This window comes from Pelmatolapia mariae, linkage group LG12 (genome assembly GCF_036321145.2).
Source record: "Pelmatolapia mariae isolate MD_Pm_ZW linkage group LG12, Pm_UMD_F_2, whole genome shotgun sequence".
Classification (NCBI taxonomy): domain Eukaryota; kingdom Metazoa; phylum Chordata; class Actinopteri; order Cichliformes; family Cichlidae; genus Pelmatolapia; species Pelmatolapia mariae.
This window is the reverse complement of record NC_086237.1, coordinates 29517640-29536481: the sequence shown is the minus strand read 5'-3', so window position 1 is coordinate 29536481 and position 18842 is coordinate 29517640. Positions and strand designations below refer to the sequence as shown.

General features: G+C 40.1%; 1 protein-coding gene across 4 annotated transcripts in view; it reads left to right on the top strand.

Moving 5' to 3' along the window:
* Positions 1-18842, top strand: part of sh2b3 (SH2B adaptor protein 3) — a 62820-nt gene that overhangs the window by 1190 nt on the left and 42788 nt on the right. Inside the window, exon 1 of one of the 4 annotated variants that reach the window (XM_063489522.1) lies at positions 20-283. The exons of 1 other annotated variant lie outside the window; for it this stretch is intronic. The gene's annotated coding sequence lies outside the window, so the exon portion shown is untranslated. Of the gene's footprint in view, positions 1-19; positions 288-16499; positions 16582-18842 lie in introns of those variants that run through there. 2 more of the 4 variants (XM_063489525.1, XM_063489523.1) reach the window with 2 other exon arrangements.

The window sequence follows — 18842 nt, the reverse complement described above, 5'->3', positions numbered from 1 at the left end:
ATGAGGGCTAACCATTTTTTCCGCGTCAAGTTCGTGGCTGAAAGTTTTCTTCCTCTCTCTTTTTTCCCCCCTTTTGCGGAGGACCAGTCGCATGCAGTCACAATGAGGGAGAAAGCGAAGGACTTTTTATCGCACGGCTTCTCCTCCGGTGTCCACTTCACGTTGCTCTTCACTGACGTCGTTTAGACTTACTTTAATGCACAACACATTTCCGTTATGCGAAGTCCAACTTGTTGGTTAGTCGTCGTGCTGCGGTGGGTGCCCATCCGAGATAACGGAGAACGTGAGTATGTTGTGGCAGTAACTTTCACCCCCCTCCCTCTCCCACACTCTCTTCTTAGCATTGCTAAACTTTTCTGTCTTTCTTTTTTTTCTTTCTTTATTAAATGTAGCCGCTTGGAGACTAATCCCAAAATGTGCAGCAGCGATATGAACGTTTTTTTCTTTAAGGTCGGAAAAAAGAAATGTAAAAAATAAAAAAAACGTGGTCGTGTATAGTTTAAAGGGTCTGCAGGAGCAGCTTCCCGATTTGGTTGCATGCAGGCGGTGCTGGCGCAGATTTTCCTTTAATTCTTTTCCCTTTTGCCCCTAAATTGTTTTTTTTTCCTTTTAACTAGAAATTAACTTGGTCCTGTCAAACCACAGAACAGCTTCTTCTGTCTCAGCGAGCACAGCTGTCACAATATACACACATGAAAATGTGCAGTTGGCAAGTTTGTAACTAACTCGAGTGAATTTATGCCACTCAAAAAAACTGTTTAAGGCTTTGGCGCAAATTTACTCAGCAGTGGTCGCCATGGTGATGACGCAATACTAATCCCACTGTCCCTTGATTTTAGTGATTCGTGTCAGGTATTTAAATACAGAGACAGGCACTGATAAAGTGCGCTTTAAAAAAAATACCGTGTTAAAAACGTGCATCTGCAATTTAGTTTGCGCCTGTTCATGACTGCTGGATGGAGATTAGAAACTAGTGGGGAGAAGCCACTTGGTTTGAGAGTCCAGTGCTGTGTGTGTGTGTGTGTGTGTGTGTGTGTGTGTGTGTGTGTGTGTGTGTGTGTAAATCAGAGTACTCATTTTGGTGTGTGTGTGTGTGTGTGTGTAAATCAAAGTACTCATTTTGGTGTGTGTGTGTGTGTGTGTGTGTGTGTGTGTGTGTGTGTGTGTTGGAAGGAATTCAGGTCTATTTCTGGCTCATGGCTGTGTGTGTGTCTTTGTTTGCACCGACTCCAGCTTTTAGAGCTTTGAAATGAAGGTACTTTTGGGAAGGTGAAGGCGTGTTGGCCAACGTGCCTTTAGTTGTGATGGTTCAGTTCAAGGTGTGTGACTGTGGAGTGCTTTATGTGGCAACGTTGGTCTGTGTGTGTACTACAGGAGCATGATCCTTCAAAGTAAAAGCTTCACTAGCTGTGGTGGTTGCTGAAATCCTCTGACCAAAAATGTGTAGTAAAGAGCAGATGGAAAACTACATTCTAAGATGCTTTTTGGAAAATATTGGGGTTATGGTGCAGATGAAAAAAAACAAACAAACACCAGAGGCTGCTAAACATGTTAATACCAATGTATTAACACTCGATTGGGGTTTGTTTTGTTGTAAGTGTTATAACTTGGGGAGTTCCACATCAAGGCTTAAATGCATTTTTTATTTAAAAATTTTCATGCCCATCAGATATGTTTTGCCCTCCTTAATCGCCATCAAATGGGTAAAATAGCATAAAGACATGCTGACTTCAGTAAAATTAGATGGCCCGTTACATGCACCACTGTTTGGGTCACAATATAATTACAACATTATATTGGAGGTAATAATGAGCTGTCATTCACCTTAACATTTTCTTAGCATAATTCTGCCTCTTCTACATTTTTCGGTGGTCATGTTATTTTACTTTTGCCCGTGTGTGATCTAAACAGGTGCTGAAGCTTACCTGCAAGGTACATATTTACCTTATGAGGTCTGCATACTTTGATGACTGAGTCATTTCGATGCAACAGTCACACCTTGAGCCACAGAGGCACCGAAGACAAAAAAATATGCCTCTTGGGTGGTAAAGTAACACGGCTTTGTATATAGTTTCTTTGGCTGATAATTTTAACTCTGTCGAGCCAACCTGACGGGTTTATGCCAGACAGGCCTGCAAAGCCAGGAGAATATTTAATGGTGCATTGGGTTAAGGGAGCACTATTCAGTCACCATAACTTACAGTGTGGGATAAAGAGCGATGCTGAGCGATGTAGGTGCAGCCATGGCTACGTCTTCTGTGCAGAAATTAATGAATTAGAAAGGCGAAAGAAGACAGCAAGGAGTTTAGTTCCTGCTTCCAGCATGAAGAGAATGTAATGTAGGCCATACCAGCTGGAAAACAGTGAATCATATCAGACACAAACTAAAATGACTGAACTGATTGCATCAGAAGGTGAAACTGTATTGAGTCATGAAATATTCCTTTTTTTGTAGTTTAACCACAACTTAACTCTTTTGTCTGTTGTGATAGTATCTTTTGTTTGAAAATGCATCCTAAAAAAGTCTTCAGTCTTGGTTGTCATTGTTATAAGCTGGTGAAAACCCTCCACAGACTAAAGCCTATCTGTAATCTTTTTACAGGTTTGCAGCGCTTCCAGATTCCTGTTTGGCTTGTGTAGTCTCAAGCGAAACTGTTATTTCTCAGAAAAAAACCCTTTTACTTCCCCACAGATTTTCTTGATTTCTGATGCATGGATGCATTGGTTCTGTCTTCACTTCTCTTTTGCTCTTTGTGGTATGGCTAAAGTGGGGGTGTCACACTCATAGGCCACATGCAACCCAATTTGATTTCAAGTGGGCTATGCCCGTAAAACCGTATCAATGCAAAAGGAAGAAAGGGAAGAAAAAACTGAATATAGTTGTAAACAACTACAAGAATATTCTGAAAATGTTTTAAAAAAAAAAGCTAAACAGAGCCATTAAAAATGAGCTCGAGTTGAACATTATGCCTGACCTTTGGCATTCATGTAGTGAGTTTGCTCTCATTGCAATTTACTGATCAGAGTGGAGCTATAGAAGGAACAAAACCTTCACATGTGGTGTTTTTGTAACTAAACAGCATTAGTGTTTTATGACCTTTATTAATCCGACAGCCTGGTTAGATCTCAAAATCCTTTTGGCTTTCTGTACATTTTCATTCCTGTGCTATCCAGGATTAGCAGTGCATTTTGTTTTCAGTTTTCACACTTTGCAAAGCCATGCAGTGGCTCCTGGTGGTGCGTGTTTAACACCCGTGGACTAAAGAGGCGGTGTGGTGTACGCATGTAAGCATTCAAACATAAAAATATATAATAAACCTGAATTCTGTGGCTCATCCTAGCAATACTGCCATAATTTTTTCACCACCAGAGTATCTTGGAGTCTCTCTAGAGAGGAGCATGACTCTTTTCAGCATGATTATAACAAGATTTTCTCCAACTTGATATGATTACTTGGTTGGGGATTTTATGCAATACAGCACATTAATATCCTGGAAGCTGTCTGAGACGTATTTCCTTGAAAGAAAGGAGTGCAGCTTCATCGTGATCATTTTTGTTTTTTGAACCAGTTGTGCATCCAGAAATAAGTGAGAGTAGTGAACTCTGAAGCTTTGGCTATCAGATGCGGATCAGACACTGTCATGGTTCGATATCTTGAACTGAGATGTTATCAGAGTCAGCTTTTCCGCTTGCCCCAGGGGTTCTAAGAAATCCACTGATGAGACCACGAGAGAGGTCTGACCCACAGTGGCCCTATGGGGAAGAGGGAGGAGGCGGCAAAAGAGAGAGGAGAGCCATGGGAGATAATTTGGCAGGGAGCTGGGAGTTGACTGAGAAATAAAGAAGAAACAAATTAGGACCAAAAAAAGGGGAAGGAAAGAAGGCTATTTTCTGGTCATAACAGACTTTCTACAATAACCCGGACATTATTGAGCTGTTGGCGTGTGTTTATGTGATATGACTTGCACAGCTTTTGGCATCTGAAGCCTAAAATTTCAGCTTTAACTGTGGATTCCCACCACAGACACACACAAACATATACATATAAGGCGTTCACTAGGGTTAAGTACTTGCCTGTGAACACGTTTGTGCAAGTGTTAGAGAGGGGATACGCATGCGTGCCTGTGTTTTTTCCAAAACAGCAATAATTAGAGAGTGTGTGTGTCTCTGTGTGTGGGTGTGTGTTTTACTCCAATGCACCCTTGTTCTTGTTGTTGGAAGAATGTTGATTATAGTCTTGATTTAGCTGCAGCAGCATAAGGATCTCACTTAAAAGCATGTGTGCGCTTGTAGGCTCGGCATTTGCTGGACATTGATGGATATGTGTGTGTGGGTGGTTGCACACAGTGAAGGTGTATGATGGGGTCAAGAGTTTGTTTTGTTTTCAAGTTGTCCAAAGAAACACTGCCCGTCATGACAAGTTTTTCCAGATTCCTTGGCTGCGTGGTGCAGAGCTGGAGTTGGTCGCTGCATTTAAACTGTGCTATTCTTTTGTTGTTGTTTAATTTTTTTACAAAAATGCTAAGTACTTCATGGTTGTAGTATTGCAAATGTGAGAATTTTCTGCCCTTGCATGTCAGACAGAACTGTGTTTTTCTATTTAGCAGAAATACGAGTCGTGTCTCAGCTGAAGTGAAAGTAGGGATACATTTCTCACACAAAATGTCCAGTTTGCAGCAAGTCGCATAAGTTTGTTCCCATTACAAGCACAGAATTTGCTATCAGTGCAGAAAAACAGGATTCTTGGGAAATGTCTTTGTGCCAAAAAGAGGCACTTTGTAAGGCCTAACACAGAAACTCTGTTGGCTCCTTATAAGCCCCAACGTAGAAAAGTTTAGACTCCTGAATTAGCCTTCCGGGAAGTCAGATGCCTGCGGATGATTCACTGCTGATCTGAGTGAATGATGGAGTCAATTATGTCTCAGCCAAATCCCGACAACAACTCAACACAGTGTTAGAGTATTGCACCTCTTAAATATTGGCAAAGTGAATCAGAACAATCACGTGACTCATTCATAAAGTGCTTGTGGATTTCAGACAGACATGCATCTGGAGTTTTGAGTCGTGAATGTTTGAATCGACTGAATTGTTTTGATTTGACTCAGTTTTAGTGGTGAGTAGCTGAGTCAAGGATTGTGTCATCAGCTTTTCCGAAACTAAGCTTTTGTTCCCTTCCCTTCCAGTAAGAAGTTGAGGTCGAGCTTTCGGTGACAGTCGAGCTGAGAAGCTGTTTTTTAAATTCAACAGTGAACTGATTTTTGTGTTTAACGGTAAAAAAAAAAGATCACTCTCATTTGTTCTTGGCCAACAGTTTCTAAGCTAATTAGACCAAAATTTGAATATCTCCTGATAATGTGATGATATTTTGTACCCAAAAGGTCAGAGGTAAAGTTTTGGCTCGGTTTTCAGACCTGTGTGAATAGGGGCTCAGTTCTTCAGTGATCTGTTTGGATTGCAGGCAGCCATTTCTGTTGTGAGTGAGTCTGGCCACTGGTCTTTGTAATTATTCATACATCTGTTTATTTATTGATTGGCAGTTTCAGTTCTCTATTGGAGCTGAGTGTCAAAAGTAATATCCATATGAATGTCAGCAGAACATTGCTTTGTAACAAGATGATCAACCCACCTGTCAGTGTTTTTTGATATTGTGACTCATTTGTGTAGCTTTAGGGAAAATAATAATTAAATATTAAAAGTCAGGAGCGTATATTTTATCCTGTGATGACGCAGAAATGCAACAGATTTCTGACACATCAGTGGTGGATATTCTCTTGTTCTCTTCTCTATGTTTGCATTAGTCTGCATCACAGAGCTGGAGAAATCAAGAGGGGATAAAAACAGTGGTCAAGACTTGTCTTTTGTATTGGTTACACTGTTTCTTGCTATACACTACATATGGGCAAATTGCTATTACTTAAGGAGGTGGGGGGCTCAGGCCTCTGCATTCCGACAACAATAACACAATGCTGCTATTCTTAAGACACAGAAAGTCCAGCCACTTTCTGCCTATTTCCTGTGGTGTGGGAACTGAAACAGGGAGGCAGGTTGGGAAAGTAGGAAAACCAAAGGCTGGGTCTACGATGATAAGAAGGAATTCAGACTGTGTGCAGGAGTAATCCATGTTGAGCACTGGAAAACAAAACTGGGGTTTTAGCTTAAATGAAACGGTTAATATGATGATATTATGTGTCCTGACTAATACACATCCTTCCAGCTGTCCGACATCCTACCAATGACTAATACAAAACATCTTTACACAATCTGCAGTCTGTCATTATCCTGACCCTGGCATGTCAAGGAAATACTAAAATATAGGGCTCGTGTAGCAACAGGCAAAAAAAAAGAAAAAAGAGAGAGGCAAGTTATGACTTTGCTATGATTGTGTGGATTTGACATGTGAGGAGGGAATGAAGTCAGCAGTAAATGACAGGCATCACAGACAGTACAGGCTTCAAAGCTGACAAAACACAACACACAATGAGGTCTGTGTTACAGGCAAACACTTCATTACAATCAGGTCCGGTAAAGGTCTGATTTGGTGTAGCAATTCTCAGAAACAGCGGTTTTAGATTACAGCTTTAGGTTTTGTTAGTTTTTTTCTTTAAAAAGAAGACTGGTAAAAATTATTTTTACCAGAGGTCTGATCATGTGATTTCTGATTGAGTCACAGATAAAAAACTAAACTCCTCATGAGCGACTAGTACGATTAAAGCAGGCTCCACACGGGCAGACGTTTGACTGATTTTGGTCTCGGTTTCACAACTGTTACACCCCCTGCTTTCACTCCACATCTAACGTGGAGATTTATTTTACAAAATATTTCCTTCTGATTCTCCTGGAGCATCAATGTGAAGTATTTTAGCTTTTGGAAGACTGAACAGTTTATTCTAGGCCCCATCACCATTTCTTGTGGCCTCTAGTAAGTACATTTAAACCACTTGAAAGCCACAGTGGGTATGTTATCTGTTCAGCACTGCAGTGGTATTTGAAAAATTCATATCGCGCTTGACATTATAAAGAGTATATCAGTACATCCGATGTACTGGCCAACACTGAAGCCCGTGGAGTTGGGTTTACATTTAGTGCTCTTTAATCTTTCCTATTATTTCAGCATTTTTGAGTCTTTATAAGGTCATAAATTTAAAACACACCAATAAAGAAATCTTCAGGTCTGAAGAAACACGTTTTCAGAATTTAAAGCCAAAATCTAGTTTTTGAGCATAAATGTAAGCATCTGTCTGATGAGATATAAAAGCAAAACTGCACCAATTTGATGTTGATGATACAAAATAAAAGAAACAAGCACTGGCAATCCAGGATGTTTGACCTATTTTTTGATAATTCAATGAAGGAAACCTGAAAAAGTGCATTTTGGGGAAACTTGAAAGACTCCTATCACCATGTGGGATAGATGGCTGGTCAACTTATTTTGTAATATAGGAATATTTTAACACTTTCAATCTTATGGCATGGCAAGTCCAGATTTGCAGACCTTTGTAGTGTGATTTCAGTCTCAGTTTCAGTATTGTTACACCCCTGCTCTTACTCCGTAGCTTCTTTGTGAGTAATGTGGCTACATCCGAATTGTTTTCCTTTTACGTGTGTTAGACAAAAGGTTTCCTGCTCATTCTCACAGAGCAACAAGTTAGCGTTTGCAACAGGGATTACAGAGCCAAAGCTTCTCCATGTCTTTGTGATATCCAGATTAAACCTTGTATAACAACACCACTGGTCTCTGGCTGTGCCTAGTAGTTGCAATCGCCGCCTCCCCTCGTGTTATACCTTTGAATCAGCTGATGCTTTCCTCTGGCTATGGGAAGTTAAGCCCAAAGTTATCTCATGTTTCAGCTCTACTTCCTCCTTTACAATATGTTCTTCAATTATGTAAGCTGTGTGCGTCTCGCTTTCTGCTCTGTGTATTATCAAAGCTCTTTCACATCTCACTTCACACAAACAGGAACAGTAAGCCTCAGCCAATCCCAACCCTGCGACTGTATGTCTTTTTCATGTCGGCCTCTGCTTTTATGCACCTGATCAATCGGCCTCAACGCAGCTCGTTGCGGGTAGCTGATGTCAGGCCGTGCCACTTTGGCGTGATGCAGAGCAGCTTGTTGCATTCAAGTATAAAACATGAAGTGAAAGGAATGGAAAAAAGGTCACATGGTGTCGGTTTGTGTTAACTGGTATGTTGTCTATCAGTACAGCAGGCAGTTGTGCTTGTCAAAACAATATTGAATGGTGGCTGTATTAGAGCGAATTCCTGGACCCTTTTCTCTTGAAAACAGACTTGGATAGTAGTGGTATGTGGATTTTTATTCATGTCGGTTTTCTATTTTTTTGTTTTTTATGGATGTTGTTGATCATGGTGGGACATTTATTAACTTTATGTACACTTACAGCCATGAAACAGTCTCTTCACAGGCATGGCGATATTTTTTCTTAGTTTACCAACCAAACTAGGGAAGTTATGAAAGTATAAATTTGCTAGTTCGTATCATAGACTGTATATAAAAGATGGAGGCAGCCACTGAAGCAGTACCCATTAATTTCTTGATTCCTCGTTTTAAAGTATTTAGTTTAGGTTATTGGTCACTGCCAGTTTGTCTTGTCACTAACTTAACAGCTAACTGTAGAAAACTTGGTTAGTTGTATCTAAAATCTGATAGCACTAAAAAAAGATGAAATTTAAAATTGAACTTTCACTCAGTGGTGCCCACATGTTCTAAAAAAAATTTACTTAATATGCTCAAAAAGGCACCAGCAGCACAGACACGGTTGAGAGGATTTGAATGAAGACTAATTAGTAGACAGCTACTGGTTATAATGGTCTCTGTTTGTATACTTGTCAATCAAGGCAGTCAAAATCTAAATGGTTTTATTCATCCACTCTACAGTTATTAAGGAGAAATAAGCTATAGAGACCAAAGCAGTTTCTGTATCAGGCTGCTAACGTGATTGCTGCTGCTTAAAATGGGATTGTAATGGCCCATTTATGCTCGCCGTTCTCACTCTCCCATCTATAGCAGCAGTGTTAAAACATAGCAAAAATAAGTAATCATAATACTAAGATCACTAGTGACGACGTGTCTCAGTATAGCGATGGCAAAAAAAACAATTAGCGATTTCACATTTTTTCAGTTTCATATTGTGACTCGGTTTATTTTTATCTCAGAAGCCGATAAAAACTGACCCATTTCCTTCCATTAATATCATGTTGATAAGAGCTAAAATTACCAGCTGTTCTTCAGCGGGAACATTCTGTAACTAATTTGGCTTCTTGTGTGCTCTCGTATATCTGACCAAATGATCATGTCACAAGCTTTCGGTGCTGAATTATGATCTGACTTACATTTTTTCTCTCAACAATTTTTTTGTGCATGTGGATAAAAACCCCTGCAACTCTAAGCTGAAGGTCCAACGCATAAATCTAAGAAACTGCACCTCCAAGGTGCATCGTGCAGGCTGTGGTGAACCTTGTCTTAGCTGTGTCACAAATGATCTCGGTTTTGCTTTGTTCTTGTGGAGAGAGGATGCTTGAATTGTACTTAATTATATATTTATTTAATGACACGGTCTGCGGCATTTCTCTGAAAAGAAGATCATATGCCAAATTAGCATCAGCCACTTTCGCATAGCATCCACCCCCTTAGTCTAAGTTAGAAATACCCTATAGCTGAAATCACAACTTAGCTGTTGTTTTTAAACTTCTTTAAAACTTGTAGGGTTGTGCAGGAGTTTGTAATGGCTTAGAAGTAAATGCTCATTAACACAGAGTTTAGTGGGATGCTTTTTATACATCATATGTTTCATACTCTTTAGGTTATCTGAGGAGCTGTTTTGGGGAATTATAATTATTAAAATACATTATGTAGTGGCGAAGAGACGAAAATGTGCGTAAGCATGCCTATTGTTTTCCGATAGTTATTTTTTGTTATTCTCCTTCTCAGGAGTTGGCTCACAACAGATCATTCACCCTTTAAAGCCGGTCGGAGCGGGCACGCTCCGTTTTGCGTAACTATTTTTAAATCCGGGTAGAACTGCAACCACGTAACCTAGCACAATAAATTTTTTTGCATATGAAACCGGAGGAGTTGTACCTACATCTTATGCCATTAGCTTGTCCTAGGTCACGGTTTCCTTCCACATATAGCTTTGCAAAAATTGCATAAAAACCTTTCAGCAACAAAAACATAATATTCAAGAAACACGGTTTGCCGATCCGATCAGCTGTTCGTAACACTTCCTACATTGGAATAGACATCAGCGCGAACTATCGCATGTCCACCATTACCTGCCCGAAACCGGAAGTGACATCATTTCCGCGGAAATGTAGTTTTTTTTACCTTCAGGGCCTTATAAGCCTATACTGGTGTTTTTAAAAGTTATGTTTGACTTTATGACTTTCTGAATAGTTTCTGGGATGCTTAGAACTCAAATTGCACTGCTGGAAATAGTTTATTTTGATGCATATGCTGTTTTTTTGCAAATTTGCATTATAATATTTATTTTCGTTTTTCCTGCAGTATATAAAAATTGGTGTATTTCAAAAATAAAACTATGAAGACACTTAAAATAAATTTCCTGTGGTGGAAAACTATTTTGTGCAGCTTTTTTGTATTTACAGTTTTGAGGGATAAGACTCTTAAATTTCTTTAACTAGAAATATATGTTAAAAAAACAAAAGCGATTTTCAATTTTTTTGTAGTTTATTGCACTTTTTTGCAATTTGTGTAATTACTATGCACTCAATGCATACATATTATTAAAATCTGGGCTATAATGGTTGTATTCATGTATAGCAACTTGAAATGCTCCCAAAAATGGCACTACAGCATGTACAAATATAATATAAGCTCTGGCGGACTTGGTTCTATGGTAGGTCTTAAAGGGTTAACAGATGGTTATAAGCTAACATTATGCTGGCTAATGTTAGGCTTAGGTGTCCTAAAAATGACACTTTCCCTCTGATAAATAGATTGATTATATTCTCATATTATATGACAGTTTATTCGCTAAGTGTCCAAGTCCAATGACCTTAGCTCCACTCCAAAGACTGGTGTTGCTAACAGCGGCAAAAACAGGATCAGTAAGAATACAGAATTAAGTTGATGGCAGTCTGCTATCTACTGACATCTAGTGGTGAGATTTTACACACTGTACCTTTAAATTTAACATATTTGATAATTATTAAATAATTATCAATTTGATAATTATTAAATATATTGATATTTGATAATTATTAAATAATTATCAAATAATTATTAACTATTATTAATTAATTATTAACAATTATTAACAATTTCAAATATCGTGTACTGCGATAAATCGCAGTACACGATACGAAAACTAAAATACGAAAACAGAAAAGTTCCCAGAACTGCTTGTTTTTTTTTCACTTGCAGCTTTCACCACAAATGTGTATTCATCATGCTCACAGTTAAATATTTTAAGTAACAGCACTTGTACTTGATATTCTAGTTCTCTCCTCACCCCTGACGTAAGGCAGCACGTTGGTGTGCATGTGTGTGTACATGCACGGTGTCTTTGCATGTGTGCACTGTTTGCTGCTTGCCAGGGCAGGGCTTCCTGTTGCTGTGATTGCTGCCCAGGCAGAGCAGAGCAGTGATCCTTTGGTCTCCTTTCCTCTTGTGCTCTGCCACCTGGACCTTCATCCACAAACCTGGCGCCGTCTCCTCTCCTCTCAGCTTTCTCCTGCTTGTTATTCTCACTTCCTGCCTGGCCTCTCATTATCCGCCCATCTGTCTTTCTCTCTGTCCTTGTGACTGTTGTTCCTCCTCCTCTTCCTTTTCTCACTGCTTTATTGCCTTCTCCCCCCTCTTACAATCACTTACTGTCCCCCTGCTTTATAAGTTTATCCGTATCTCTGTGATTCATTCAATGATTCAGGGAGTGAAAATTCAGAGGTAATAAAATCTGTTTTTCACCCGAGTTCCTTGAATGCACATGTTGCTGTGTTATTTTTTTTATTTTTTGGCTTTAGGTTTTTGTGTGTGTGATTTATATAAATTTTCCACTGCAGTTTTTACAGGAAACGCCGAGTGTTTGATGTCTCTGTGAGCCTTTATGCCATGCAGATTAATTGAGTCATAAGCAATAGATTGGATCCGGCTGATCTCGGTAATAAGGCTCGGGCTATATAAAGGTCGGACGGATGTGGCTCGCTGTAAATTGCATTTTACTTAATGAGCGTGACAGTTAGGACTGCATCCTATTTTTTGCAATAATATACAACTAATCAGCACATAGAGGTGTACATGTACACACATTCCCAGACCAGTTGCTCACACATCTGTATGTTTGTGTGTTTTAGAGCAAGAGCAAACAGTTTAGCTCATCGCCCAAGAATCTGATATCTATTCATGTTTAAGTGTGTCTGAAAAAACATGGAGGTAGTGTCTGTGATGTCATGTCTGGAGGGTCTGGAGGGAATGCAGTGTTGGAGCTGATGTGTAGCAGTCAAGTAGTAACTAATGTTTATTTCCAGTGTTGATAAATCTAACAGATCTTCTTTATAGCTCCTGTGGTTGCATCTTCTTCCTGTCTTTGCGCAAAAAGGAGTTCAATTCCACTTCTGTTGTCATTAGTTTCTCATATTCATCTTTTTATTCTTATAGTTTACAATTTCTTCACAGCTTGCTCTTTAGGGAAAGTTTGCTTGATTTCCTCTGTGAATTCAGTGAATTTGGAATTTTTTGTAAACATTTTTTATTTTAAAATGATTTGCTGATTAGTAGAGTTGTAATCATAGAGTTGGCTAGTTGATTATTTAGGCGATATTGTTTACATGACTATAGGTTTTGACAAGCCCCGGCCACACATGCCTAGTGACTGGTGATCCCCTGAAAACCACAGGTCACTCTGGAAAATGTGTGTTCTTCAGTTGAATGGCAAGTGATTGCTGGTGATTGCTGCCTGTGTGGTACTGCGCTGAAAACCTGCTTGAAACCAAGCTGCTTGCCAGCAGATTGCTGTGGGTGTCCATAGTTTGCATGGAAGATGCTGACTTGTTTGCAAACATGTTTGCCAAGTGATGTTAAAACTGTGAGGAGTGTGATGTAAATTGAGAACAAGAATGGTTGCCTTCAAAATCAAACTTGGATCTTTTGAATCACTTCCCACTTTACGTCTCAGTCAAGTTGGCATCTTCCATGCAAACTATGGGCAACTGTAGAAATCTGCAGCCAAAACTATCACATTAAGGTTTTGGTATAGCATCCTTTTTGTGACCAGTTTCACCTAGAAACAACCACCTGTTGGGGAATACATATATTTCCTTAAGTGACTGGAGGTTGCTGACCCCTTACTTTTATAAGGAGAAAAGTGCAACACCAATAGCCTTCCTGGACCAGTTTAATGGTAGTTTAGTAGCTGGAAAAGAAGACTACATTATGAAAAATGGTATGCTTTGAAACATCCAAATGTAATCTCCATAAATCTGCAAAGTCTCGTCTATTTTTCCTGAGTCTGGCGTGCTTTTTCCAGTTGTTTACAGTGGCAAAAACAGCAGTAGCAACGTAACAAGGTGCTAGTCATCTTTTCCACGCCGTGCACCTCTTCCTAGCTTAACCAGCTGTCCAGTAACAGTGGAAAGACGGTCGAGAAACACACTGACCAAATGTCACAACAAGTGCGGAACAGCAATAAGGGACAAGTTAATGCTGCTGCTCTCTGAGTATTTATGCCTGCACCTGTTTAGCAACCAAAGTGTCAAAGCTGCTGAGGCTGTGCCTCTTTGGTACTATCAAGGACTCTGAGCTGAGTATTGTCAGGAGTGCTGAGTACTTTTAGCATGAAAAAACCCCAACAACTCCGAGATGTACAGAATCTGCTGAAATTAAATTGATACTGTTTCAGAGAACTCATTGGCATATAGTCATCTTGTCGGTGTTAGGATCTTCCAATACTGTCATTTTTCAGTATGCAAGGTCTGATAATTTTACATTGGCAAACTTGAGTTAAACCACTTAAAACTCAAAGGCATTAAGTAAAATTTAAGAAAAGAAATTAGATAATTGTGCTATTTGATGTTTACCAACATCAAATGTTTTACATTTAAGCTAAAATTATTTTAATAATGCTTTTTTTGCCATATGACTCGGGTGACAAATCATTTCAGCTTCGGTTGGCAGCGGCACTCAAAAATTCTCCCCTATACGAACTCACAGGAGCCTCGAGATCAGTTTATTGGTTAAGTAAACTTGTTTTTAAAACCCTTTAAAATCTTATTTTACGAGGTAGTTTAGTACTTGTCAGACTTGTAACATTTTCCCACCCAGTCTGCATTTCGGTTATGCATCCAGCATCTAGTGGCCATTAGAGGTGCTGCAGCACTCTCAAACCAGACCCCTACCTCTTAATTTGAAAGCATGACCTGAAAACTCAGGTCACTTCAACACTTTCATGGGTGTGTGTGTCCGTTGCATCAAACGAGCTGTTCCCTAATGGGGACAACAGGGTAACTCAGTGGTGTGTGAGAGCTGATACCAGGCCTGTGAGATATAAATAGCAGTCTACATCCACCAGCAGCATAGATTATTATCTATGAGTTGTAGTGTTATATAAGCCACAGTCTTGGGAGATTTTATTTTCTTGTTTTTGCTCCAAAAAAGCTTTTTCTTTTCTTTTTGAGAGGAGCCATGTGGTGTTAATGTTTGTGCAAACAAAAAAAATATTGAGCAAAAGATCATGTTGTCTCTGTTCCCTGTAGACCACATCCAGGACGCTGTTTACTGTAAATCATACTGCTAGCACTTCCATTTAGTGGGAATAAAATGCCGCAATATAACACATGAATTTCCCCAGTAAGTCCTGAGTCATGAGGTTACTCACGCTAACAAGATCGATTCATGTCTGTGTTTCACACATCCTGTTTCCTTCCGTCTTGATTAAAATCAGACTCTTTTATGTCCACTTCTGGAGCGTGTACATCATGAGTATTAGGGATAGATGAGAGCTGTGTGACTCATTGTGGTGTCTTGCAACCTGACCTGGTGTGGGGTTAACTTTATAGGTCAAGGTCAGGAGTACAGTTTTTATATTCACTGACCAACTACAAGCTAATTTAGATAATAGATAATTACTGCCTAAGTTATTGTGGAGGTGATTCAAGATGGCTGCTGAGTGGTTAGGCTTGCTTCTAGAAGGACTTTGCCTCATGTCACATGCTCAGAAAAGATTGTTTTATATTTGTCTAAATGTCAGCAAGTGTGACTAGCTGCTGCGTTTTGACACTTGTTTGACATTTTGCATGTGTCCATTAAAGACTTGTGTGGTATGCGTCACTACCTGTTTGCTCTTTTAAACAGCAGTGGTTGACTTGCTGCATCAGTAGTTTCACAGTAGCATTTGTTTGGTTAGATCATTTTTCTTTTTTTTCTTCTTGCCAAAAAATCTGACGTTGATCTCGACACAGTGCAGCAGCTCCTCAGGTTGTTTTGTGGTGTCGATGGGGGAGAAAAAAGCGGTGCCAAATTTCTGTAAAGCCCACGAGAGAGACGAAGAAAGCAATCAGTGTGCCATCGCGAGCATGCGTGTGCTTCGCAGAAGAAGAATGCGGGCATTGTAGGGGAGGAGAAGGAGCTTGAGGGAGTGATGAGTAAGGTGAGGAAGGAAAAAAGGCAGGAGTGCACAAATGTTTTCCAGTTGCAATTTCGGGTGTTTGGATTGGCTTTTTTTTCTGCCGTCTCCTGCCGAATGCTGTCTAGGAAAGCAATAATACAATAACAAAACACTGAGCTGAGGTTAGAGGTCCCGGATAAGAACAGAGAAAGGAGACACAAACACTGTGTTAGCCTTTTTGTTTCCCCTCACAGTTTGAATATGGCTCTTCGTCAAGGTAAAAAGTCAAGGAAGTTTGAGTCCAAACACATCTGGAGATCCTCAGAGGACAGAGAGGATGAAGAGAAAGGGAAAACCCTGGGAACGGAGACGGCCAAGACCCCAATGGATACGGCGAGAGGAAGTGTGTGTCTGTGTTTTTGTGTGCATGTGTGTGTGTATGTTCTCTAGGCAGTGCTGAGTCATCGCTGGGCTGGCCAGGCAGATAGAACCAAGCTTCTGGGAGGCCAGCTGAAGGGGCAAAGTGAGGCATGCACTGAGCATGCTCTGAAAAAGTACAGGAAGGGAATTAGTTGTTGTGACAGGACACATCCAGGAACTTTAGTGACGCAATATTTCACGATGCCAACTTTTCACTGCCTCATTGACGTACGTGTCCCCTTGATATGTTTGATGGTGCTAATGAAAAAACGGCACGCTTATTTTCAGATGTGACCTCACAACTTTTACAAGTCTACATCTCAGAAGGTTGTCGCTCAGGACACGGAGAGAAATTAGATAACAAGACGTGTTGCTCCATGTTTTGGCCCGACCACAGCGCGACCCCCCATCCCCCCACCCCCTGTTTCTTGTGGTTGTCTGTGATCTGTTGGACCACAGTCTGTGACAACCCCCCCCCACCAGACACAGAGACACAACAGCCCACACGCACCCATATGCAAAAGCACTCTCACACTTCCTGTATGCCGATTAGACTCTTCTCTGCAGCACTGGAGGAAGATGGTATGTACTGTAGGCACATGTTGAAGTTAGAAGGTTAAACTCCTGTTAATGATACTGCAGTTTACGTCTTATAGTCTAACTGTTCAGCTGTTGCTCAACACTTTATTATGGAAAGACATGCAGGGCAGAAAAAGAAGCAGCTTATATATAATGCATGTTGACTTCTTTGCTAAAAGCACCTTGAGGTGTTGCTTTTGGTTTGTGTTATGGTGAATATTCTACCTGTGTTCACCGCTTTACTGTGCAACACATAAGAAGAAATCTGACTAGTTGTTGTATCCTAGTTACAGTCTGTTAGTTACACCATGTGTCTGCAGTGTTTACACGTGCAAAGTGGCAGTTTTAAGATGAAGCTTAAATTCACCTCTGTATGTATGTCTGTGTATGTGACTGTATTTCTTCCAGTGGTGGGTTTGAGTGTCTTATACCCAAGCACAAACTTCCAGTTGTAAAATTAAGCCAATGTAGAAGTGCCAGGAACTGCAGATGGCAACTAATGGCTATTTGAAGGAGGTGCCAAAAGTGAGTCAGTCGCCATAGACTCTCGTGGTAAAATGCCCACATTTAGTTAGTGCAGAAATGAAACATTTTGACAGTTTAGCACAAAAATCAGTTATGGTCTCTACAGATGTTTTTTTTCCCCTTCAGAAGTTTCTTTTTTCCTGTTTCCTGGCTAAATCATATTAAGACTTAAAGTTCGGCATCATTGTGGGCGTCTTCTGTCCATTCGATGGAGTCAGGAAACATTCTGTTTTAGTTAACAGCTCGCTAAGTAAGCTTGCACCAGCACCAGGTGATAATGCCACAGCTCTGCCTTCTTGTTCCAATATGGCCACGTCTGGGTCGAAACAAAAACTTAAGATGAACACGCACAAAGTACCAAAATATGTGCTCCAAAAGTCCACACAGCTGATATCACAGTAGCTACATCCTTTTTTCTTTTTTTTTTAAAATATCCTATCTACGGCTCTTCCTGTCTGCTTCAGAATTTAATATGTCAGCGTTTTAGGACTTTATCTAAATGTCCAATCATATTTGTCTTCTTTCATTTCCAGAAGACACAATTCTGCTTCTTTATTCTACGGAAAATGGGACTCTTTCATTGCCATCATTGGCTATGTCTCTAAACGTCACTTGATTCTTGCTATACCTGAACAGATATCTGGACAAGTCGTGTCCAGTTATTCCAGTTACCATTTTGGGGTCTCTCAAAACTAGGATAAAAACCCAGTCATGCCTGGGCTACTCACTTCCAAGTCAACACACTTTTATGTCATCCTTATGCTACATGCCCAAAAGTGTGTTCTCCCTGATCCCCTATACCTATTTACTCGAGGTCAAAAAGGGATAAACACACACACACACACACACACACACACACACACACACACACACACACACACACACACACACACACACACAGCAAATGGGCGTTTAAAAAGAAAGAAAAGAGAAGGGCTTGGTGAATACTTAGGAATACATCCTTCCTTTATTCTGATGAACTGTGTGGTTAACAGCTTTAACCACACAGTTCTTTTAAATTACAACAGTACTAGTTTTTTAACGGTGGTGGACAGGTTGAAACATGTGTGCACTGTATAGAGAAGCTGCGTGTTAACTTCTTCGTGCACCGAATGATGCAGTGCCTACAGTTGATAATGTGTTTGTGGGCCCTGATGAGTAAAATGGTAGATGGCTTTTGATAGTTTCAATTTACTGATTATTATAAGAAAAGCCACAAGTTTGTACAGAGAAAGCCTTGTGGGATTAGACTAATCAGCAAACACTGAAGCACTGTGCATTAACAGAAGCAAGGAAGTGAAACAGTGCACACAAAAAAAAGTAGCAGAGCCCTACTGTAGGAGGCCAAGCCTTCCAAGGCAACCCGAACACATCAAGTTCAGTGCAGTATATTACCACATGTCACATCTTTACTGTCTCACTCATAAAATGAGGTTACGTGTGTGAATGTTTAAGGTTGGATGATTAATCCGTTTAAAATTTTAAGATTTTGCCACATTCATTAAGTCCAAACTCAGTCGGTGTTTACTTCAGTTTGAGCAAAGATTATGAAAAGCGCGGCTTTGGTCAACAAGAGCTGTCCAACAGAAGCTAAAAATCTTTCAGGAGGTTTATTAGATGTTGTCTGCAGCTGTTTTTCTCTCCAGATCTTTGAGGGTCTCTCACCAAACCTGGTTTCGGCAGCATATGACTGAAATGCCCTTTGGTTGACTGCTACGACTTTCTGTCTATTAAGTCAG